The following is a 24,566-nucleotide window of genomic DNA, read 5'->3' as shown; positions in this document are numbered from 1 at the left end:
CTGCGTCGTAACAAAAGTGCTGATTCCAAGAGTCACTGCAGCAGAGGGCCAGTGGCGCAATGGATAACGCGTCTGCCTACGGAGCAGAAGATTCCAGGTTCGACTCCTGGCTGGCTTGTTCGCATGCTGCCTTTTTGTTCTAGAAAGTATTTAAAAATGAGCCTTGTCACGCATGGCACACAAAAGCACATTGTTTGTTCGTAGTTAGTGCGTTTTTTCTACCTCTCCTCTGGGAAAAATGAGAACTAAGTTTCTCATGATGGCACACGCTCGCTCACCTGCTCATTGTGGGCTTGTAGCGTTTTTTTCTACCTCTCCTTGTAAAAATGAGAAGTACGTTTCTCACTGTGTCTCAAGCAGGAAACTTCTATTTCGTTACAAAAGTGCTGACTCCTGCTCACGCTGTAGCAGCGGTCCAGTGGCGCAATGGATAACACATTTGACTAATTCCAGGTTGACTCCTGGCTGGCTCGATCATAGGCTGCCTTTTTGATTTATTCAATATGTATACATGGTCGAAGGCTGCAGACAGGCCCAGTAACAAGAGGAGGGCTTGCTTCTTGGCATCTTTGATATCATCCTGTTGAATCTTTAGGTCCAGTAAGGCCGATTCAGTGCCGTGGCTTGGTTGGAAACCAGATTGGCGCAAGCCCAGGAGATTGTGTGATTCCAGTCAAAACAGGTTCTTCCCTGTTCGTCCAAAACCATCAAGGACCACATTGACACCCTTGCTCTGAATCTGGCCGACTTCTGTAACCATTCCATCACCTGTGGAATCTTCCCCTCCACTCTGAAGCATTCTCTTGTGCACCCTCTTCTCAAAAATTCCACAGCCGACCCCTCCGGCCCGGCTAACTTCGCAGGTTTCTATCACTCCTTTCCAGGGCAAACTCTTGGAAAAGCTGACCATCTCCCAGCTTAATCTTCACACCGACTCTGTTGGTTGTCTCCATGACCATCAGCCTGGCTTCAGAGCTGTCAGAAGCATGGAAACTGCTCTCCTGAACACCTGTGAAGACCTGCTGTCCAACCATGACTCTAACATCCCTTTTGGGTCCTCATCCTACTCGATTTCTCTTCTGCCTTTGACACGGTCAACCATGCCATCCTGCTCAACTGTCTCCGTGATAAGCCGGGTATCACTGATCAGGCCCTGGCCTGGATGACCTCTTTCCACTCTGATCGGCCCTCCCAGGTCCAACTTGGGTCCTTCCTTTTCGCCATCTCATTCTCTACTTGTGGTGTTCCCCACGGGTCTAACCTCTCTCCCTGGCTGTTCAACCAATACCTGGCACCCATTTCCCACCGCATTGCAGCTCTCTGCTTCAACTTTCAGTGCTATGCGGATGACACTCTGCTTGTTTTCAGGCTTCCCTCCCTCATCTCTGACCGTCTGTCTGCCATCCAGGACTGGTCTGCCGCCAATGATCTCTGCCTTAATCCCATTTAGGCAGAGATTCTCCTCATCGGCACACCTGCACCCTCCTTTCCTGCCACTCTCTGGCCGGCCTCCCTTGGCCCTCTTCCTGCTCCCACCTTTGAGGCTAAGAACCTTGGGGTCATCTTCGACTCCACACTCTCCTTTTCTTCTCACATCTCTGACATCTCTAAGAAGTCAAACTACCAACTGTACATTTGCAGAGGTATTGTTCCTTTCCTCTCCTTCCCCCAGAAGCTTACTGTATCTAGAGCTCTGATTCTCTCTAGGCTAGACTACTGCAACAGCCTCTTTCTAAATCTGCCTGCTTCTTCTCTCTGTCCTCTGCAACTCATCCAGATCAGGACTGCAAGACGTTTCCTTGGTCTGAAGCCCAGGGATCGTATCTCTCCAGCCCTGAAATCTTTTCATTGCTCCCAGTGGCTGCAAGGGTTAAATTCAAGTCCCTCTGCATTGTCCACAAGGCTTACTGGGGCCTGGGTCCAAAATACCTTCAACTCTCCCTCCGTAAATACCTTCCCACTCGAGCTCTTTTCTCCTCCACCTCCAACTCCCTCAGGGCCGGTCGCTTCTCCAAGCAACGAGTTGGGGGTAGATCTCTTTCCTCAGCTGGGGCCTCCCTCTGGAACAGCCTGCCTGCCACACTGAAACTTGAGGAGAACCATCTCTAGTTCCGGAAGCACCTCAAGACCTTCCTCTTTGCTTCTGCCTTTGCTCTTCCGCTCCCCTGCTGATCTGTCTGCTTCAGCTCCGTGCACCTGGCTACCCTCTGATTTCGGGCCAAGGTCCCTGCCCACCCAGCCGCACACCTGCACTGCCTCCTGGCAACCCTTGCACGCAATCCTTGCACTTGGGTCTGTATCTGTAACCCTACAGTGCCCTTACCTGCACTTATCAGACACCCCTTGTCTGCGCTTTAAACCTCGCACTTGCCACCCTGCTGGCTGCGCTACCAGTTGTTGTTGTTTTTATCCCTTCCTAGGCACGTTCCACCTCGCCCCTCTCCTTGCACTTTCCTCCCTCCCTCTCCCCTGCACTTGAGCATTCTCAATGTCACTGGGCCTAGGAAGATCGCTGTTTTGTCCTCCCTTCTTCCCCTCCCTTGCCTCGTCACGCTCTGAAACACGCGTGTATGAGTACGATTCAAATACAATATCATGTCATATCATAGCAGGAATCTATAGATCTGAAGATACGCAACTCCTTCAATCATTCATTGCAAACAGTAACAAACAAGGATAATTCCTCAGTGGTGTGATGGAGGCCCTTAACAGGTCTGAGGGATGTCCCCAACATCTGGAACACGATTTATCCTCCCATTACACCACTAATGAAACTTCTTTGCCTTCTCCATTGTTCAGGACGTTTTGGCATGTGCCAATTTGCACTGGACGCAGATCCCCTGCCGCTGAGGCCTCTTGGCCATGACCTTTTAGCACTGCTATGATTTGGCAAGTGAAGAATCACAACATAGGGCCACCACTAGATGCAATGTGATGTACGCTATCTGCCAAGATGGGCTACGTGCTACATGCCAACATACAGAAAGCGGAGTCTTTACTTTTTGAAGGGTCTTCCCGTGAAAGGGCTGTTTGGCGCTTACATGGCAGAATGCATGGACCTCAGAATAGAATACTTTGTGCATCTACCTACATCCGAAGAGACACTGTCAAAGGCGTGCCTGTTCACTTTGACTGCCTGTCTGATCTTGAACAACTAGCGTAGGTCTGGGGTAAGTTGAAGACTCAACAAACACGTACCTTAACTCGGTAGTGATCTGAAGATATGGAAAGGCTGGGCGAAATCTATTGGGATCAAAGGACCTCGTGTCACCTTGCCAGTCTACAGTGGTTTGATGGATAGGGGTACAGTGGGGTGGGGCAGTGGGTAGGGTAGGTCTACAGTGGTGTGGGATATTGTGGGTAGCGAAGAGTGGGGTAGGTGTAGAGTGGTTTGGGGTATAGTCAGTGGTGGTAGAGTAGGGTGGGGATAAGGGTAGATTGGGTGAGAGGGGAGAGGTGGGAATAGAGGGGGTGGGGTAGTGAGTTAAGGACAGGTAGAATTGGGTAAGATTTTTGTTATTATACCGGTAGCCATTTACAGCGGCAATTAAGCCATTAACTCACAGCAGACTGCTTAGAAACAACATAGATACCAGGGGTTGAGTTTTGGGTGGGAGGGGCAAGGAGTGGGTGGGAATGGCCAAAGAGGTAAGCATGGCCCAAGGCAGTCAATTAGACGATAAACAACCAACAATATTTAACAAATAAATAACCCAAAAAAAACCAAGTTGTGTGTCCCTCTTCACATGTCATCTCCCTCCTACCTGTACTTCAATGCAACGGTTTCGGCTTATAGGTGGTGCTTAAAATGCACAGTAGGCCATGTGCCTTCATCGCACCGGTGTTGTATACTAAACTGTTCCCCATGATAGACTGCTCGCCTGGTGTTCGGCAATCTTGGAGCCCCAACCCAACACCCTGACACAGCGATCGCCAAAAGGAAATAAAAATGTGCTGAAATGCTCCAGCCGGGCTTCTTAGTCCTGCTCTCTAAGAGGAAGGCTACAGCTCAATAAAACACCTTTTAAGAAGTAAACAAAAAATTGTATTCAATATATTATATGTTATTTTCTTAAAGTGAAAAACCCCATTTTATGTCTCTCACTTGTTGCATGTTTCGCGTTTCTGTGGCATGCACGTCGAGTACTCCTTGGCACGCCTATCACTCAGGCCTTATCTGTTTCATATCTGTATGGCACTTTTGGGGTTGATCTGGGTACAGATCATCCTCTCCCGCGGATTTAACACTGAAGAGCACCGAGCACATAAAATGGTACAATACTAAAAAGTGAAAAAAGTCTAAATCTGTTATTTGCGCATGAAAATGTGAGTGCTATAGTACAATAAATGAGATGCTTGGTCCGTAAAACTCGCCAGAAAATACGTGCAGAGAGTTGCAATCCGGGCAGTATCTGATGCCAAATGCGTTCTTTGTCAGATGTTTGTATGTATTGTTTTCAATAAAGTATTTAAAAATGAGCCTTCTTTAACACATGTCACACGCCTGCTTATTGTGTGTTGGTAGCGTTTTTCCTACCTCTCGCTGTAAAAATGAGAACAAAGTTTCTCGTGATGTCTCAGGCAGCCCGACCTGAGCCTCTGGTTCGTAACAAAAGTGCTGAATGCAGCTCACAGTGCAGCAGCGGGCCAGTGGCGCAATGGATAACGCGTCTGCCTACGGAGCAGAAGATTCCAGGTTCGACTCCTGGCTGGCTCGTTCAAATGCTGCCTTTTTGTTCTGTATTTAAAAATGAGCCTTCTCACGCAAGGCACTCGAAAGCTCATTGTGTGTTTGTAGTCACTGTTGCAGCGTGTTTCTACCTCTACTCGGGAGAAAAAATGGGAACTACGTTATTTCTCATGATGTCTCTAACACATGGCACACGCCTGCTCATTGTCAGTTCGTAGGCGTGTTTTCAACCACCTCTCCTTATAAAAATGATAACTAAGTTGCTCACGATGGCTCAATCCGCATGATGAGCCTCTGCGTCGTAACAAAAGTGCTGATTCCAAGAGTCACTGCAGCAGAGGGCCAGTGGCGCAATGGATAACGCGTCTGCCTACGGAGCAGAAGATTCCAGGTTCGACTCCTGGCTGGCTCGTTCGCATGCTGCCTTTTTGTTCTAGAAAGTATTTAAAAATGAGCCTTGTCACGCATGGCACACAAAAGCACATTGTTTGTTCGTAGTTAGTGCGTTTTTTCTACCTCTCCTCTGGGAAAAATGAGAACTAAGTTTCTCATGATGGCACACGCTCGCTCACCTGCTCATTGTGGGCTTGTAGCGTTTTTTTCTACCTCTCCTTGTAAAAATGAGAAGTACGTTTCTCACTGTGTCTCAAGCAGGAAACTTCTGTTTCGTTACAAAAGTGCTGACTCCTGCTCACGCTGTAGCAGCGGTCCAGTGGCGCAATGGATAACACATTTGACTAATTCCAGGTTGACTCCTGGCTGGCTCGATCATAGGCTGCCTTTTTGATTTATTCAATATGTATACATGGTCGAAGGCTGCAGACAGGCCCAGTAACAAGAGGAGGGCTTGCTTCTTGGCATCTTTGATATCATCCTGTTGAATCTTTAGGTCCAGTAAGGCCGATTCAGTGCCGTGGCTTGGTTGGAAACCAGATTGGCGCAAGCCCAGGAGATTGTGTGATTCCAGTCAAAACAGGTTCTTCCCTGTTCGTCCAAAACCATCAAGGACCACATTGACACCCTTGCTCTGAATCTGGCCGACTTCTGTAACCATTCCATCACCTGTGGAATCTTCCCCTCCACTCTGAAGCATTCTCTTGTGCACCCTCTTCTCAAAAATTCCACAGCCGACCCCTCCGGCCCGGCTAACTTCGCAGGTTTCTATCACTCCTTTCCAGGGCAAACTCTTGGAAAAGCTGACCATCTCCCAGCTTAATCTTCACACCGACTCTGTTGGTTGTCTCCATGACCATCAGCCTGGCTTCAGAGCTGTCAGAAGCATGGAAACTGCTCTCCTGAACACCTGTGAAGACCTGCTGTCCAACCATGACTCTAACATCCCTTTTGGGTCCTCATCCTACTCGATTTCTCTTCTGCCTTTGACAAGGTCAACCATGCCATCCTGCTCAACTGTCTCCGTGATAAGCCGGGTATCACTGATCAGGCCCTGGCCTGGATGACCTCTTTCCACTCTGATCGGCCCTCCCAGGTCCAACTTGGGTCCTTCCTTTTCGCCATCTCATTCTCTACTTGTGGTGTTCCCCACGGGTCTAACCTCTCTCCCTGGCTGTTCAACCAATACCTGGCACCCATTTCCCACTGCATTGCAGCTCTCTGCTTCAACTTTCAGTGCTATGCGGATGACACTCTGCTTGTTTTCAGGCTTCCCTCCCTCATCTCTGACCGTCTGTCTGCCATCCAGGACTGGTCTGCCGCCAATGATCTCTGCCTTAATCCCATTTAGGCAGAGATTCTCCTCATCGGCACACCTGCACCCTCCTTTCCTGCCACTCTCTGGCCGGCCTCCCTTGGCCCTCTTCCTGCTCCCACCTTTGAGGCTAAGAACCTTGGGGTCATCTTCGACTCCACACTCTCCTTTTCTTCTCACATCTCTGACATCTCTAAGAAGTCAAACTACCAACTGTACATTTGCAGAGGTATTGTTCCTTTCCTCTCCTTCCCCCAGAAGCTTACTGTATCTAGAGCTCTGATTCTCTCTAGGCTAGACTACTGCAACAGCCTCTTTCTAAATCTGCCTGCTTCTTCTCTCTGTCCTCTGCAACTCATCCAGAACAGGACTGCAAGACGTTTCCTTGGTCTGAAGCCCAGGGATCGTATCTCTCCAGCCCTGAAATCTTTTCATTGCTCCCAGTGGCTGCAAGGGTTAAATTCAAGTCCCTCTGCATTGTCCACAAGGCTTACTGGGGCCTGGGTCCAAAATACCTTCAACTCTCCCTCCGTAAATACCTTCCCACTCGAGCTCTTTTCTCATCCACCTCCAACTCCCTCAGGGCCGGTCGCTTCTCCAAGCAACGAGTTGGGGGTAGATCTCTTTCCTCAGCTGGGGCCTCCCTCTGGAACAGCCTGCCTGCCACACTGAAACTTGAGGAGAACCATCTCTGGTTCCGGAAGCACCTCAAGACCTTCCTCTTTGCTTCTGCCTTTGCTCTTCCGCTCCCCTGCTGATCTGTCTGCTTCGGCTCCGTGCACCTGGCTACCCTCTGATTTCGGGCCAAGGTCCCTGCCCACCCAGCCGCACACCTGCACTGCCTCCTGGCAACCCTTGCACGCAATCCTTGCACTTGGGTCTGTATCTGTAACCCTACAGTGCCCTTACCTGCACTTATCAGACACCCCTTGTCTGCGCTTTAAACCTCGCACTTGCCACCCTGCTGGCTGCGCTACCAGTTGTTGTTGTTTTTATCCCTTCCTAGGCACGTTCCACCTCGCCCCTCTCCTTGCACTTTCCTCCCTCCCTCTCCCCTGCACTTGAGCATTCTCAATGTCACTGGGCCTAGGAAGATCGCTGTTTTGTCCTCCCTTCTTCCCCTCCCTTGCCTCGTCACGCTCTGAAACACGCGTGTATGAGTACGATTCAAATACAATATCATGTCATATCATAGCAGGAATCTATAGATCTGAAGATACGCAACTCCTTCAATCATTCATTGCAAACAGTAACAAACAAGGATAATTCCTCAGTGGTGTGATGGAGGCCCTTAACAGGTCTGAGGGATGTCCCCAACATCTGGAACACGATTTATCCTCCCATTACACCACTAATGAAACTTCTTTGCCTTCTCCATTGTTCAGGACGTTTTGGCATGTGCCAATTTGCACTGGACGCAGATCCCCTGCCGCTGAGGCCTCTTGGCCATGACCTTTTAGCACTGCTATGATTTGGCAAGTGAAGAATCACAACATAGGGCCACCACTAGATGCAATGTGATGTATGCTATCTGCCAAGATGGGCTACGTGCTACATGCCAACATACAGAAAGCGGAGTCTTTACTTTTTGAAGGGTCTTCCTGTGAAAGGGCTGTTTGGCGCTTACATGGCAGAATGCATGGACCTCAGAATAGAATACTTTGTGCATCTACCTACATCCGAAGAGACACTGTCAAAGGCGTGCCTGTTCACTTTGACTGCCTGTCTGATCGTGAACAACTAGCGTAGGTCTGGGGTAAGTTGAAGACTCAACAAACACGTACCTTAACTCGGTAGTGATATGAAGATATGGAAAGGCTGGGCGAAATCTATTGGGATCAAAGGACCTCGTGTCACCTTGCCAGTCTACAGTGGTTTGATGGATAGGGGTACAGTGGGGTGGGGCAGTGGGTAGGGTAGGTGTGCAGTGGTGTGGGATATTGTGGGTAGCGAAGAGTGGGGTAGGTGTAGAGTGGTTTGGGGTATAGTCAGTGGTGGTAGAGTAGGGTGGGGATAAGGGTAGATTGGGTGAGAGGGGAGAGGTGGGAATAGAGGGGGTGGGGTAGTGAGTTAAGGTCAGGTAGAATTGGGTAAGATTTTTGTTATTATACCGGTAGCCATTTACAGCGGCAATTAAGCCATTAACTCACAGCAGACTGCTTAGAAACAACATAGATACCAGGGGTTGAGTTTTGGGTGGGAGGGGCAAGGAGTGGGTGGGAATGGCCAAAGAGGTAAGCATGGCCCAAGGCAGTCAATTAGACGATAAACAACCAACAATATTTAACAAATAAATAACCCAAAAAAAAACAAGTCGTGTGTCCCTCTTCACATGTCATCTCCCTCCTACCTGTACTTCAATGCAACGGTTTCGGCTTATAGGTGGTGCTTAAACTGCAGAGTAGGCCATGTGCCTTCATCGCACCGGTGTTGTATACTAAACTGTTCCCCATGATAGACTGCTCGCCTGGTGTTCGGCAATCTTGGAGCCCCAACCCAACACCCTGACACAGCGATCGCCAAAAGGAAATAAAAATGTGCTGAAATGCTCCAGCCGGGCTTCTTAGTCCTGCTCTCTAAGAGGAAGGCTACAGCTCAATAAAACACCTTTTAAGAAGTAAACAAAAAATTGTATTCAATATATTATATGTTATTTTCTTAAAGTGAAAAACCCCATTTTATGTCTCTCACTTGTTGCATGTTTCGCGTTTCTGTGAAATGCACGTCGAGTACTCCTTGGCACGCCTATCACTCAGGCCTTATCTGTTTCATATCTGTATGGCACTTTTGGGGTTGATCTGGGTACAGATCATCCTCTCCCGCGGATTTAACACTGAAGAGCACCGAGCACATAAAATGGTACAATACTAAAAAGTGAAAACAGTCTAAATCTGTTATTTGCGCATGAAAATGTGAGTGCTATCGTACAATAAATGAGATGCTTGGTCCGTAGAACTCGCCAGAAAATACGTGCAGACAGTTGCAATCCGGGCAGTATCTGATGCCAAATGTGTTCTTTGTCAGATGTGTGTATGTATTGTTTTCAATAAAGTATTTAAAAATGAGCCTTCTTTAACACATGTCACACGCCTGCTTATTGTGTGTTGGTAGCGTTTTTCCTACCTCTCTGTAAAAATGAGAACAAAGTTTCTCGTGATGTCTCAGGCAGCCCGACCTGAGCCTCTGGTTCGTAACAAAAGTGCTGAATGCAGCTCACAGTGCAGCAGCGGGCCAGTGGCGCAATGGATAACGCGTCTGCCTACGGAGCAGAAGATTCCAGGTTCGACTCCTGGCTGGCTCGTTCAAATGCTGCCTTTTTGTTCTGTATTTAAAAATGAGCCTTCTCACGCAAGGCACTCGAAAGCTCATTGTGTGTTTGTAGTCACTGTTGCAGCGTGTTTCTACCTCTACTCGGGAGAAAAAATGGGAACTACGTTATTTCTCATGATGTCTCTAACACATGGCACACGCCTGCTCATTGTCAGTTCGTAGGCGTGTTTTCAACCACCTCTCCTTATAAAAATGAGAACTAAGTTGCTCATGATGGCTCAATCCGCATGATGAGCCTCTGCGTTGTAACAAAAGTGCTGATTCCAAGAGTCACTGCAGCAGAGGGCCAGTGGCGCAATGGATAACGCGTCTGCCTACGGAGCAGAAGATTCCAGGTTCGACTCCTGGCTGGCTCGTTCGCATGCTGCCTTTTTGTTCTAGAAAGTATTTAAAAATGAGCCTTGTCACGCATGGCACACAAAAGCACATTGTTTGTTCGTAGTTAGTGCGTTTTTTCTACCTCTCCTCTGGGAAAAATGAGAACTAAGTTTCTCATGATGGCACACGCTCGCTCACCTGCTCATTGTGGGCTTGTAGCGTTTTTTTCTACCTCTCCTTGTAAAAATGAGAAGTACGTTTCTCACTGTGTCTCAAGCAGGAAACTTCTGTTTCGTTACAAAAGTGCTGACTCCTGCTCACGCTGTAGCAGCGGTCCAGTGGCGCAATGGATAACACATTTGACTAATTCCAGGTTGACTCCTGGCTGGCTCGATCATAGGCTGCCTTTTTGATTTATTCAATATGTATACATGGTCGAAGGCTGCAGACAGGCCCAGTAACAAGAGGAGGGCTTGCTTCTTGGCATCTTTGATATCATCCTGTTGAATCTTTAGGTCCAGTAAGGCCGATTCAGTGCCGTGGCTTGGTTGGAAACCAGATTGGCGCAAGCCCAGGAGATTGTGTGATTCCAGTCAAAACAGGTTCTTCCCTGTTCGTCCAAAACCATCAAGGACCACATTGACACCCTTGCTCTGAATCTGGCCGACTTCTGTAACCATTCCATCACCTGTGGAATCTTCCCCTCCACTCTGAAGCATTCTCTTGTGCACCCTCTTCTCAAAAATTCCACAGCCGACCCCTCCGGCCCGGCTAACTTTGCAGGTTTCTATCACTCCTTTCCAGGGCAAACTCTTGGAAAATCTGACCATCTCCCAGCTTAATCTTCACACCGACTCTGTTGGTTGTCTCCATGACCATCAGCCTGGCTTCAGAGCTGTCAGAAGCATGGAAACTGCTCTCCTGAACACCTGTGAAGACCTGCTGTCCAACCATGACTCTAACATCCCTTTTGGGTCCTCATCCTACTCGATTTCTCTTCTGCCTTTGACACGGTCAACCATGCCATCCTGCTCAACTGTCTCCGTGATAAGCCGGGTATCACTGATCAGGCCCTGGCCTGGATGACCTCTTTCCACTCTGATCGGCCCTCCCAGGTCCAACTTGGGTCCTTCCTTTTCGCCATCTCATTCTCTACTTGTGGTGTTCCCCACGGGTCTAACCTCTCTCCCTGGCTGTTCAACCAATACCTGGCACCCATTTCCCACTGCATTGCAGCTCTCTGCTTCAACTTTCAGTGCTATGCGGATGACACTCTGCTTGTTTTCAGGCTTCCCTCCCTCATCTCTGACCGTCTGTCTGCCATCCAGGACTGGTCTGCCGCCAATGATCTCTGCCTTAATCCCATTTAGGCAGAGATTCTCCTCATCGGCACACCTGCACCCTCCTTTCCTGCCACTCTCTGGCCGGCCTCCCTTGGCCCTCTTCCTGCTCCCACCTTTGAGGCTAAGAACCTTGGGGTCATCTTCGACTCCACACTCTCCTTTTCTTCTCACATCTCTGACATCTCTAAGAAGTCAAACTACCAACTGTACATTTGCAGAGGTATTGTTCCTTTCCTCTCCTTCCCCCAGAAGCTTACTGTATCTAGAGCTCTGATTCTCTCTAGGCTAGACTACTGCAACAGCCTCTTTCTAAATCTGCCTGCTTCTTCTCTCTGTCCTCTGCAACTCATCCAGAACAGGACTGCAAGACGTTTCCTTGGTCTGAAGCCCAGGGATCGTATCTCTCCAGCCCTGAAATCTTTTCATTGCTCCCAGTGGCTGCAAGGGTTAAATTCAAGTCCCTCTGCATTGTCCACAAGGCTTACTGGGGCCTGGGTCCAAAATACCTTCAACTCTCCCTCCGTAAATACCTTCCCACTCGAGCTCTTTTCTCCTCCACCTCCAACTCCCTCAGGGCCGGTCGCTTCTCCAAGCAACGAGTTGGGGGTAGATCTCTTTCCTCAGCTGGGGCCTCCCTCTGGAACAGCCTGCCTGCCACACTGAAACTTGAGGAGAACCATCTCTGGTTCCGGAAGCACCTCAAGACCTTCCTCTTTGCTTCTGCCTTTGCTCTTCCGCTCCCCTGCTGATCTGTCTGCTTCGGCTCCGTGCACCTGGCTACCCTCTGATTTCAGGCCAAGGTCCCTGCCCACCCAGCCGCACACCTGCACTGCCTCCTGGCAACCCTTGCACGCAATCCTTGCACTTGGGTCTGTATCTGTAACCCTACAGTGCCCTTACCTGCACTTATCAGACACCCCTTGTCTGCGCTTTAAACCTCGCACTTGCCACCCTGCTGGCTGCGCTACCAGTTGTTGTTGTTTTTATCCCTTCCTCGGCACGTTCCACCTCGCCCCTCTCCTTGCACTTTCCTCCCTCCCTCTCCCCTGCACTTGAGCATTCTCAATGTCACTGGGCCTAGGAAGATCGCTGTTTTGTCCTCCCTTCTTCCCCTCCCTTGCCTCGTCACGCTCTGAAACACGCGTGTATGAGTACGATTCAAATACAATATCATGTCATATCATAGCAGGAATCTATAGATCTGAAGATACGCAACTCCTTCAATCATTCATTGCAAACAGTAACAAACAAGGATGATTCCTCAGTGGTGTGATGGAGGCCCTTAACAGGTCTGAGGGATGTCCCCAACATCTGGAACACGATTTATCCTCCCATTACACCACTAATGAAACTTCTTTGCCTTCTCCATTGTTCAGGACGTTTTGGCATGTGCCAATTTGCACTGGACGCAGATCCCCTGCCGCTGAGGCCTCTTGGCCATGACCTTTTAGCACTGCTATGATTTGGCAAGTGAAGAATCACAACATGGGGCCACCACTAGATGCAATGTGATGTACGCTATCTGCCAAGATGGGCTACGTGCCAACATACAGAAAGCGGAGTCTTTACTTTTTGAAGGGTCTTCCCGTGAAAGGGCTGTTTGGCGCTTACATGGCAGAATGCATGGACCTCAGAATAGAATACTTTGTGCATCTACCTACATCCGAAGAGACACTGTCAAAGGCGTGCCTGTTCACTTTGACTGCCTGTCTGATCTTGAACAACTAGCGTAGGTCTGGGGTAAGTTGAAGACTCAACAAACACGTACCTTAACTCGGTAGTGATCTGAAGATATGGAAAGGCTGGGCGAAATCTATTGGGATCAAAGGACCTCGTGTCACCTTGCCAGTCTACAGTGGTTTGATGGATAGGGGTACAGTGGGGTGGGGCAGTGGGTAGGGTAGGTGTACAGTGGTGTGGGTTATTGTGGGTAGCGAAGAGTGGGGTAGGTGTAGAGTGGTTTGGGGTATAGTCAGTGGTGGTAGAGTAGGGTGGGGATAAGGGTAGATTGGGTGAGAGGGGAGAGGTGGGAATAGAGGGGGTGGGGTAGTGAGTTAAGGACAGGTAGAATTGGGTAAGATTTTTGTTATTATACCGGTAGCCATTTACAGCGGCAATTAAGCCATTAACTCACAGCAGACTGCTTAGAAACAACATAGATACCAGGGGTTGAGTTTTGGGTGGGAGGGGCAAGGAGTGGGTGGGAATGGCCAAAGAGGTAAGCATGGCCCAAGGCAGTCAATTAGACGATAAACAACCAACAATATTTAACAAATAAATAACCCAAAAAAAAACAAGTTGTGTGTCCCTCTTCACATGTCATCTCCCTCCTACCTGTACTTCAATGCAACGGTTTCGGCTTATAGGTGGTGCTTAAAATGCACAGTAGGCCATGTGCCTTCATCGCACCGGTGTTGTATACTAAACTGTTCCCCATGATAGACTGCTCGCCTGGTGTTCGGCAATCTTGGAGCCCCAACCCAACACCCTGACACAGCGATCGCCAAAAGGAAATAAAAATGTGCTGAAATGCTCCAGCCGGGCTTCTTAGTCCTGCTCTCTAAGAGGAAGGCTACAGCTCAATAAAACACCTTTTAAGAAGTAAACAAAAAATTGTATTCAATATATTATATGTTATTTCTTAAAGTGAAAAACCCCATTTTATGTCTCTCACTTGTTGCATGTTTCGCGTTTCTGTAGCATGCACGTCGAGTACTCCTTGGCACGCCTATCACTCAGGCCTTATCTGTTTCATATCTGTATGGCACTTTTGGGGTTGATCTGGGTACAGATCATCCTCTCCCGCGGATTTAACACTGAAGAGCACCGAGCACATAAAATGGTACAATACTAAAAAGTGAAAACAGTCTAAATCTGTTATTTGCGCATGAAAATGTGAGTGCTATCGTACAATAAATGAGATGCTTGGTCCGTAGAACTCGCCAGAAAATACGTGCAGAGAGTTGCAATCCGGGCAGTATCTGATGCCAAATGCGTTCTTTGTCAGATGTTTGTATGTATTGTTTTCAATAAAGTATTTAAAAATGAGCCTTCTTTAACACATGTCACACGCCTGCTTATTGTGTGTTGGTAGCGTTTTTCCTACCTCTCGCTGTAAAAATGAGAACAAAGTTTCTCGTGATGTCTCAGGCAGCCCGACCTGAGCCTCTGGTTCGTAACAAAAGTGCTGAATGCAGCACACAGTGCAGCAGCGGGCCAGTGGCGCAATGGATAACGCGTCTGCCTACGGAGCAGAAGATTCCAGGTTCGACTCCTGGCTGGCTCGTTCAAATGCTGCCTTTTTGTTCTGTATTTAAAAATGAGCCTTCTCACGCAAGGCACTCGAAAGCTCATTGTGTTTGTAGTCACTGTTGCAGCGTGTTTCTACCTCTACTCGGGAGAAAAAATGGGAACTACGTTATTTCTCATGATGTCTCTAACACATGGCACACGCCTGCTCATTGTCAGTTCGTAGGCGTGTTTTCAACCACCTCTCCTTATAAAAATGAGAACTAAGTTGCTCATGATGGCTCAATCCGCATGATGAGCATCTGCGTCGTAACAAAAGTGCTGATTCCAAGAGTCACTGCAGCAGAGGGCCAGTGGCGCAATGGATAACGCGTCTGCCTACGGAGCAGAAGATTCCAGGTTCGACTCCTGGCTGGCTCGTTCGCATGCTGCCTTTTTGTTCTAGAAAGTATTTAAAAATGAGCCTTGTCACGCATGGCACACAAAAGCACATTGTTTGTTCGTAGTTAGTGCGTTTTTTCTACCTCTCCTCTGGGAAAAATGAGAACTAAGTTTCTCATGATGGCACACGCTCGCTCACCTGCTCATTGTGGGCTTGTAGCGTTTTTTTCTACCTCTCCTTGTAAAAATGAGAAGTACGTTTCTCACTGTGTCTCAAGCAGGAAACTTCTATTTCGTTACAAAAGTGCTGACTCCTGCTCACGCTGTAGCAGCGGTCCAGTGGCGCAATGGATAACACATTTGACTAATTCCAGGTTGACTCCTGGCTGGCTCGATCATAGGCTGCCTTTTTGATTTATTCAATATGTATACATGGTCGAAGGCTGCAGACAGGCCCAGTAACAAGAGGAGGGCTTGCTTCTTGGCATCTTTGATATCATCCTGTTGAATCTTTAGGTCCAGTAAGGCCGATTCAGTGCCGTGGCTTGGTTGGAAACCAGATTGGCGCAAGCCCAGGAGATTGTGTGATTCCAGTCAAAACAGGTTCTTCCCTGTTCGTCCAAAACCATCAAGGACCACATTGACACCCTTGCTCTGAATCTGGCCGACTTCTGTAACCATTCCATCACCTGTGGAATCTTCCCCTCCACTCTGAAGCATTCTCTTGTGCACCCTCTTCTCAAAAATTCCACAGCCGACCCCTCCGGCCCGGCTAACTTCGCAGGTTTCTATCACTCCTTTCCAGGGCAAACTCTTGGAAAAGCTGACCATCTCCCAGCTTAATCTTCACACCGACTCTGTTGGTTGTCTCCATGACCATCAGCCTGGCTTCAGAGCTGTCAGAAGCATGGAAACTGCTCTCCTGAACACCTGTGAAGACCTGCTGTCCAACCATGACTCTAACATCCCTTTTGGGTCCTCATCCTACTCGATTTCTCTTCTGCCTTTGACACGGTCAACCATGCCATCCTGCTCAACTGTCTCCGTGATAAGCCGGGTATCACTGATCAGGCCCTGGCCTGGATGACCTCTTTCCACTCTGATCGGCCCTCCCAGGTCCAACTTGGGTCCTTCCTTTTCGCCATCTCATTCTCTACTTGTGGTGTTCCCCACGGGTCTAACCTCTCTCCCTGGCTGTTCAACCAATACCTGGCACCCATTTCCCACCGCATTGCAGCTCTCTGCTTCAACTTTCAGTGCTATGCGGATGACACTCTGCTTGTTTTCAGGCTTCCCTCCCTCATCTCTGACCGTCTGTCTGCCATCCAGGACTGGTCTGCCGCCAATGATCTCTGCCTTAATCCCATTTAGGCAGAGATTCTCCTCATCGGCACACCTGCACCCTCCTTTCCTGCCACTCTCTGGCCGGCCTCCCTTGGCCCTCTTCCTGCTCCCACCTTTGAGGCTAAGAACCTTGGGGTCATCTTCGACTCCACACTCTCCTTTTCTTCTCACATCTCTGACATCTCTAAGAAGTCAAACTACCAACTGTACATTTGCAGAGGTATTGTTCCTTTCCTCTCCTTCCCCCAGAAGCTTACTGTATCTAGAGCTCTGATTCTCTCTAGGCTAGACTACTGCAACAGCCTCTTTCTAAATCTGCCTGCTTCTTCTCTCTGTCCTCTGCAACTCATCCAGAACAGGACTGCAAGACGTTTCCTTGGTCTGAAGCCCAGGGATCGTATCTCTCCAGCCCTGAAATCTTTTCATTGCTCCCAGTGGCTGCAAGGGTTAAATTCAAGTCCCTCTGCATTGTCCACAAGGCTTACTGGGGCCTGGGTCCAAAATACCTTCAACTCTCCCTCCGTAAATACCTTCCCACTCGAGCTCTTTTCTCCTCCACCTCCAACTCCCTCAGGGCCGGTCGCTTCTCCAAGCAACGAGTTGGGGGTAGATCTCTTTCCTCAGCTGGGGCCTCCCTCTGGAACAGCCTGCCTGCCACACTGAAACTTGAGGAGAACCATCTCTGGTTCCGGAAGCACCTCAAGACCTTCCTCTTTGCTTCTGCCTTTGCTCTTCCGCTCCCCTGCTGATCTGTCTGCTTCGGCTCCGTGCACCTGGCTACCCTCTGATTTCGGGCCAAGGTCCCTGCCCACCCAGCCGCACACCTGCACTGCCTCCTGGCAACCCTTGCACGCAATCCTTGCACTTGGGTCTGTATCTGTAACCCTACAGTGCCCTTACCTGCACTTATCAGACACCCCTTGTCTGCGCTTTAAACCTCGCACTTGCCACCCTGCTGGCTGCGCTACCAGTTGTTGTTGTTTTTATCCCTTCCTCGGCACGTTCCACCTCGCCCCTCTCCTTGCACTTTCCTCCCTCCCTCTCCCCTGCACTTGAGCATTCTCAATGTCACTGGGCCTAGGAAGATCGCTGTTTTGTCCTCCCTTCTTCCCCTCCCTTGCCTCGTCACGCTCTGAAACACCCGTGTATGAGTACGATTCAAATACAATATCATGTCATATCATAGCAGGAATCTATAGATCTGAAGATACGCAACTCCTTCAATCATTCATTGCAAACAGTAACAAACAAGGATGATTCCTCAGTGGTGTGATGGAGGCCCTTAACAGGTCTGAGGGATGTCCCCAACATCTGGAACACGATTTATCCTCCCATTACACCACTAATGAAACTTCTTTGCCTTCTCCATTGTTCAGGACGTTTTGGCATGTGCCAATTTGCACTGGACGCAGATCCCCTGCCGCTGAGGCCTCTTGGCCATGACCTTTTAGCACTGCTATGATTTGGCAAGTGAAGAATCACAACATGGGGCCACCACTAGATGCAATGTGATGTACGCTATCTGCCAAGATGGGCTACGTGCTACATGCCAACATACAGAAAGCGGAGTCTTTACTTTTTGAAGGGTCTTCCCGTGAAAGGGCTGTTTGGCGCTTACATGGCAGAATGCACGGACCTCAGAATAGAATACTTTGTGCATCTACCTACATCCGAAGAGACACTGTCAAAGGCGTGCCTGTTCACTTTGACTGCCTGTCTGATCTTGAACAACTAGCGTAGGTCTGGGGTAAGTTTAAGACTCAACAAACACGTACCTTAACTCGGTAGTGATCTGAAGATATGGAAAGGCTGGGCGAAATCTATTGGGATCAAAGGACCTCGTGTCACCTTGCCAGTCTACAGTGGTTTGATGGATAGGGGTACAGTGGGGTGGGGCAGTGGGTAGGGTAGGTGTACAGTGGTGTGGGATATTGTGGGTAGCGAAGAGTGGGGTAGGTGTAGAGTGGTTTGGGGTATAGTCAGTGGTGGTAGAGTAGGGTGGGGATAAGGGTAGATTGGGTGAGAGGGGAGAGGTGGGAATAGAGGGGGTGGGGTAGTGAGTTAAGGACAGGTAGAATTGGGTAAGATTTTTGTTATTATACCGGTAGCCATTTACAGCGGCAATTAAGCCATTAACTCACAGCAGACTGCTTAGAAACAACATAGATACCAGGGGTTGAGTTTTGGGTGGGAGGGGCAAGGAGTGGGTGGGAATGGCCAAAGAGGTAAGCATGGCCCAAGGCAGTCAATTAGACGATAAACAACCAACAATATTTAACAAATAAATAACCCAAAAAAAAACAAGTCGTGTGTCCCTCTTCACATGTCATCTCCCTCCTACCTGTACTTCAATGCAACGGTTTCGGCTTATAGGTGGTGCTTAAAATGCAGAGTAGGCCATGTGCCTTCATCGCACCGGTGTTGTATACTAAACTGTTCCCCATGATAGACTGCTCGCCTGGTGTTCGGCAATCTTGGAGCCCCAACCCAACACCCTGACACAGCGATCGCCAAAAGGAAATAAAAATGTGCTGAAATGCTCCAGCCGGGCTTCTTAGTCCTGCTCTCTAAGAGGAAGGCTACAGCTCAATAAAACACCTTTTAAGAAGTAAACAAAAAATTGTATTCAATATATTATATGTTATTTTCTTAAAGTGAAAAACCCCATTTTATGTCTCTCACTTGTTGCATGTTTCGCGTTTCTGTGGCATGCACGTTGAGTACTCCTTGGCACGCCTATCACTCAGGCCTTATCTGTTTCATATCTGTATGGCACTTTTGGGGTTGATCTGGGTACAGATCATCCTCTCCCGCGGATTTAACACTGAAGAGCACCGAGCACATAAAATGGTACAATACTAAAAAGTGAAAACAGTCTAAATCTGTTATTTGCGCATGAAAATGTGAGTGCTATAGTACAATAAATGAGATGCTTGGTCCGTAAAACTCGCCAGAAAATACGTGCAGAGAGTTGCAATCCGGGCAGTATCTGATGCCAAATGCGTTCTTTGTCAGATGTTTGTATGTATTGTTTTCAATAAAGTATTTAAAAATGAGCCTTCTTTAACACATGTCACACGCCTGCTTATTGTGTGTTGGTAGCGTTTTTCCTACCTCTCGCTGTAAAAATGAGAACAAAGTTTCTCGTGATGTCTCAGGCAGCCCGACCTGAGCCTCTGGTTCGTAACAAAAGTGCTGAATGCAGCTCACAGTGCAGCAGCGGGCCAGTGGCGCAATGGATAACGCGTCTGCCTACGGAGCAGAAGATTCCAGGTTCGACTCCTGGCTGGCTCGTTCAAATGCTGCCTTTTTGTTCTGTATTTAAAAATGAGCCTTCTCACGCAAGGCACTCGAAGCTCATTGTGTGTTTGTAGTCAGTGTTGCAGCGTGTTTCTACCTCTACTCGGGAGAAAAAATGGGAACTACGTTATTTCTCATGATGTCTCTAACACATGGCACACGCCTGCTCATTGTCAGTTCGTAGGCGTGTTTTCAACCAGCTCTCCTTATAAAAATGAGAACTAAGTTGCTCATGATGGCTCAATCCGCATGATGAGCCTCTGTGTCGTAACAAAAGTGCTGATTCCAAGAGTCACTGCAGCAGAGGGCCAGTGGCGCAATGGATAACGCGTCTGCCTACGGAGCAGAAGATTCCAGGTTCGACTCCTGGCTGGCTCGTTCGCATGCTGCCTTTTTGTTCTAGAAAGTATTTAAAAATGAGCCTTGTCACGCATGGCACACAAAAGCACATTGTTTGTTCGTAGTTAGTGCGTTTTTTCTACCTCTCATCTGGGAAAAATGAGAACTAAGTTTCTCATGATGGCACACGCTCGCTCACCTGCTCATTGTGGGCTTGTAGCGTTTTTTTCTACCTCTCCTTGTAAAAATGAGAAGTACGTTTCTCACTGTGTCTCAAGCAGGAAACTTCTGTTTCGTTACAAAAGTGCTGACTCCTGCTAACGCTGTAGCAGCGGTCCAGTGGCGCAATGGATAACACATTTGACTAATTCCAGGTTGACTCCTGGCTGGCTCGATCATAGGCTGCCTTTTTGATTTATTCAATATGTATACATGGTCGAAGGCTGCAGACAGGCCCAGTAACAAGAGGAGGGCTTGCTTCTTGGCATCTTTGATATCATCCTGTTGAATCTTTAGGTCCAGTAAGGCCGATTCAGTGCCGTGGCTTGGTTGGAAACCAGATTGGCGCAAGCCCAGGAGATTGTGTGATTCCAGTCAAAACAGGTTCTTCCCTGTTCGTCCAAAACCATCAAGGACCACATTGACACCCTTGCTCTGAATCTGGCCGACTTCTGTAACCATTCCATCACCTGTGGAATCTTCCCCTCCACTCTGAAGCATTCTCTTGTGCACCCTCTTCTCAAAAATTCCACAGCCGACCCCTCCGGCCCGGCTAACTTCGCAGGTTTCTATCACTCCTTTCCAGGGCAAACTCTTGGAAAAGCTGACCATCTCCCAGCTTAATCTTCACACCGACTCTGTTGGTTGTCTCCATGACCATCAGCCTGGCTTCAGAGCTGTCAGAAGCATGGAAACTGCTCTCCTGAACACCTGTGAAGACCTGCTGTCCAACCATGACTCTAACATCCCTTTTGGGTCCTCATCCTACTCGATTTCTCTTCTGCCTTTGACACGGTCAACCATGCCATCCTGCTCAACTGTCTCCGTGATAAGCCGGGTATCACTGATCAGGCCCTGGCCTGGATGACCTCTTTCCACTCTGATCGGCCCTCCCAGGTCCAACTTGGGTCCTTCCTTTTCGCCATCTCATTCTCTTCTTGTGGTGTTCCCCACGGGTCTAACCTCTCTCCCTGGCTGTTCAACCAATACCTGGCACCCATTGCCCACCGCATTGCAGCTCTCTGCTTCAACTTTCAGTGCTATGCGGATGACACTCTGCTTGTTTTCAGGCTTCCCTCCCTCATCTCTGACCGTCTGTCTGCCATCCAGGACTGGTCTGCCGCCAATGATCTCTGCCTTAATCCCATTTAGGCAGAGATTCTCCTCATCGGCACACCTGCACCCTCCTTTCCTGCCACTCTCTGGCCGACCTCCCTTGGCCCTCTTCCTGCTCCCACCTTTGAGGCTAAGAACCTTGGGGTCATCTTCGACTCCACACTCTCCTTTTCTTCTCACATCTCTGACATCTCTAAGAAGTCAAACTACCAACTGTACATTTGCAGAGGTATTGTTCCTTTCCTCTCCTTCCCCCAGAAGCTTACTGTATCTAGAGCTCTGATTCTCTCTAGGCTAGACTACTGCAACAGCCTCTTTCTAAATCTGCCTGCTTCTTCTCTCTGTCCTCTGAAACTCATCCAGAACAGGACTGCAAGACGTTTCCTTGGTCTGAAGCCCAGGGATCGTATCTCTCCAGCCCTGAAATCTTTTCATTGCTCCCAGTGGCTGCAAGGGTTAAATTCAAGTCCCTCTGCATTGTCCACAAGGCTTACTGGGGCCTGGGTCCAAAATACCTTCAACTCTCCCTCCGTAAATACCTTCCCACTCGAGCTCTTTTCTCCTCCACCTCCAACTCCCTCAGGGCCGGTCGCTTCTCCAAGCAACGAGTTGGGGGTAGATCTCTTTCCTCAGCTGGGGCCTCCCTCTGGAACAGCCTGCCTGCCACACTGAAACTTGAGGAGAACCATCTCTGGTTCCGGAAGCACCTCAAGACCTTCCTCTTTGCTTCTGCCTTTGCTCTTCCGCTCCCCTGCTGATCTGTCTGCTTCGGCTCCGTGCACCTGGCTACCCTCTGATTTCGGGCCAAGGTCCCTGCCCACCCAGCCGCACACCTGCACTGCCTCCTGGCAACCCTTGCACGCAATCCTTGCACTTGGGTCTGTATCTGTAACCCTACAGTGCCCTTACCTGCACTTATCAGACACCCCTTGTCTGCGCTTTAAACCTCGCACTTACCACCCTGCTGGCTGCGCTACCAGTTGTTGTTGTTTTTATCCCTTCCTCGGCACGTTCCACCTCGCCCCTCTCCTTGCACTTTCCTCCCTCCCTCTCCCCTGCACTTGAGCATTCTCAATGTCACTGGGCCTAGGAAGATCGCTGTTTTGTCCTCCCTTCTTCCCCTCCCTTGCCTCGTCACGCTCTGAAACACGCGTGTATGAGTACGATTCAAATACAATATCATGTCATATCATAGCAGGAATCTATAGATCTGAAGATACGCAACTCCTTCAATCATTCATTGCAAACAGTAACAAACAAGGATGATTCCTCAGTGGTGTGATGGAGGCCCTTAACAGGTCTGAGGGATGTCCCCAACATCTGGAACACGATTTATCCTCCCATTACACCACTAATGAAACTTCTTTGCCTTCTCCATTGTTCAGGACGTTTTGGCATGTGCCAATTTGCACTGGACGCAGATCCCCTGCCGCTGAGGCCTCTTGGCCATGACCTTTTAGCACTGCTATGATTTGGCAAGTGAAGAATCACAACATGGGGCCACCACTAGATGCAATGTGATGTACGCTATCTGCCAAGATGGGCTACGTGCTACATGCCAACATACAGAAAGCGGAGTCTTTACTTTTTGAAGGGTCTTCCCGTGAAAGGGCTGTTTGGCGCTTACATGGCAGAATGCATGGACCTCAGAATAGAATACTTTGTGCATCTACCTACATCCGAAGAGACACTGTCAAAGGCGTGCCTGTTCACTTTGACTGCCTGTCTGATCTTGAACAACTAGCGTAGGTCTGGGGTAAGTTGAAGACTCAACAAACACGTACCTTAACTCGGTAGTGATCTGAAGATATGGAAAGGCTGGGCGAAATCTATTGGGATCAAAGGACCTCGTGTCACCTTGCCAGTCTACAGTGGTTTGATGGATAGGGGTACAGTGGGGTGGGGCAGTGGGTAGGGTAGGTGTACAGTGGTGTGGGATATTGTGGGTAGCGAAGAGTGGGGTAGGTGTAGAGTGGTTTGGGGTATAGTCAGTGGTGGTAGAGTAGGGTGGGGATAAGGGTAGATTGGGTGAGAGGGGAGAGGTGGGAATAGAGGGGGTGGGGTAGTGAGTTAAGGACAGGTAGAATTGGGTAAGATTTTTGTTATTATACCGGTAGCCATTTACAGCGGCAATTAAGCCATTAACTCACAGCAGACTGCTTAGAAACAACATAGATACCAGGGGTTGAGTTTTGGGTGGGAGGGGCAAGGAGTGGGTGGGAATGGCCAAAGAGGTAAGCATGGCCCAAGGCAGTCAATTAGACGATAAACAACCAACAATATTTAACAAATAAATAACCCAAAAAAAAACAAGTCATGTGTCCCTCTTCACATGTCATCTCCCTCCTACCTGTACTTCAATGCAACGGTTTCGGCTTATAGGTGGTGCTTAAAATGCACAGTAGGCCATGTGCCTTCATCGCACCGGTGTTGTATACTAAACTGTTCCCCATGATAGACTGCTCGCCTGGTGTTCGGCAATCTTGGAGCCCCAACCCAACACCCTGACACAGCGATCGCCAAAAGGAAATAAAAATGTGCTGAAATGCTCCAGCCGGGCTTCTTAGTCCTGCTCTCTAAGAGGAAGGCTACAGCTCAATAAAACACCTTTTAAGAAGTAAACAAAAAATTGTATTCAATATATTATATGTTATTTCTTAAAGTGAAAAACCCCATTTTATGTCTCTCACTTGTTGCATGTTTCGCGTTTCTGTGGCATGCACGTCGAGTACTCCTTGGCACGCCTATCACTCAGGCCTTACCTGTTTCATATCTGTATGGCACTTTTGGGGTTGATCTGGGTACAGATCATCCTCTCCCGCGGATTTAACACTGAAGAGCACCGAGCACATAAAATGGTACAATACTAAAAAGTGAAAACAGTCTAAATCTGTTATTTGCGCATGAAAATGTGAGTGCTATAGTACAATAAATGAGATGCTTGGTCCGTAAAACTCGCCAGAAAATACGTGCAGAGAGTTGCAATCCGGGCAGTATCTGATGCCAAATGCGTTCTTTGTCAGATGTTTGTATGTATTGTTTTCAATAAAGTATTTAAAAATGAGCCTTCTTTAACACATGTCACACGCCTGCTTATTGTGTGTTGGTAGCGTTTTTCCTACCTCTCGCTGTAAAAATGAGAACAAAGTTTCTCGTGATGTCTCAGGCAGCCCGACCTGAGCCTCTGGTTCGTAACAAAAGTGCTGAATGCAGCACACAGTGCAGCAGC

At 48.6% G+C, this 24,566-nt stretch overlaps 9 non-coding genes across 9 annotated transcripts; all 9 read left to right on the top strand.

The window, feature by feature from the left end:
- The first annotated feature begins 45 nt into the window (after window positions 1-45).
- On the top strand, window positions 46-118 carry TRNAR-ACG (transfer RNA arginine (anticodon ACG)). The gene has a single exon. It is a non-coding gene; the product is annotated as a tRNA-Arg (tRNA).
- A 4,526-nt stretch (window positions 119-4,644) lies between these two features.
- TRNAR-ACG (transfer RNA arginine (anticodon ACG)) lies at window positions 4,645-4,717 on the top strand. The gene has a single exon. It is a non-coding gene; the product is annotated as a tRNA-Arg (tRNA).
- Window positions 4,718-5,029: 312 nt separating this feature from the next.
- Window positions 5,030-5,102, top strand: TRNAR-ACG (transfer RNA arginine (anticodon ACG)). Its single transcript has one exon. It is a non-coding gene; the product is annotated as a tRNA-Arg (tRNA).
- A 4,524-nt stretch (window positions 5,103-9,626) lies between these two features.
- On the top strand, window positions 9,627-9,699 carry TRNAR-ACG (transfer RNA arginine (anticodon ACG)). Its single transcript has one exon. It is a non-coding gene; the product is annotated as a tRNA-Arg (tRNA).
- A 312-nt stretch (window positions 9,700-10,011) lies between these two features.
- Window positions 10,012-10,084, top strand: TRNAR-ACG (transfer RNA arginine (anticodon ACG)). Its single transcript has one exon. It is a non-coding gene; the product is annotated as a tRNA-Arg (tRNA).
- Window positions 10,085-14,602: 4,518 nt separating this feature from the next.
- Window positions 14,603-14,675, top strand: TRNAR-ACG (transfer RNA arginine (anticodon ACG)). Its single transcript has one exon. It is a non-coding gene; the product is annotated as a tRNA-Arg (tRNA).
- A 310-nt stretch (window positions 14,676-14,985) lies between these two features.
- On the top strand, window positions 14,986-15,058 carry TRNAR-ACG (transfer RNA arginine (anticodon ACG)). Its single transcript has one exon. It is a non-coding gene; the product is annotated as a tRNA-Arg (tRNA).
- A 4,526-nt stretch (window positions 15,059-19,584) lies between these two features.
- TRNAR-ACG (transfer RNA arginine (anticodon ACG)) lies at window positions 19,585-19,657 on the top strand. The gene has a single exon. It is a non-coding gene; the product is annotated as a tRNA-Arg (tRNA).
- A 311-nt stretch (window positions 19,658-19,968) lies between these two features.
- On the top strand, window positions 19,969-20,041 carry TRNAR-ACG (transfer RNA arginine (anticodon ACG)). Its single transcript has one exon. It is a non-coding gene; the product is annotated as a tRNA-Arg (tRNA).
- The last annotated feature ends 4,525 nt before the right edge of the window (window positions 20,042-24,566 follow it).

The sequence above is a fragment of the Ambystoma mexicanum genome, chromosome 13 (assembly GCF_040938575.1).
Source record: "Ambystoma mexicanum isolate Mex_15411 chromosome 13, UKY_AmexF1_1, whole genome shotgun sequence".
Lineage (NCBI taxonomy): Eukaryota > Metazoa > Chordata > Amphibia > Caudata > Ambystomatidae > Ambystoma > Ambystoma mexicanum.
This window is presented reverse-complemented; position numbering and strand designations above follow the sequence as displayed.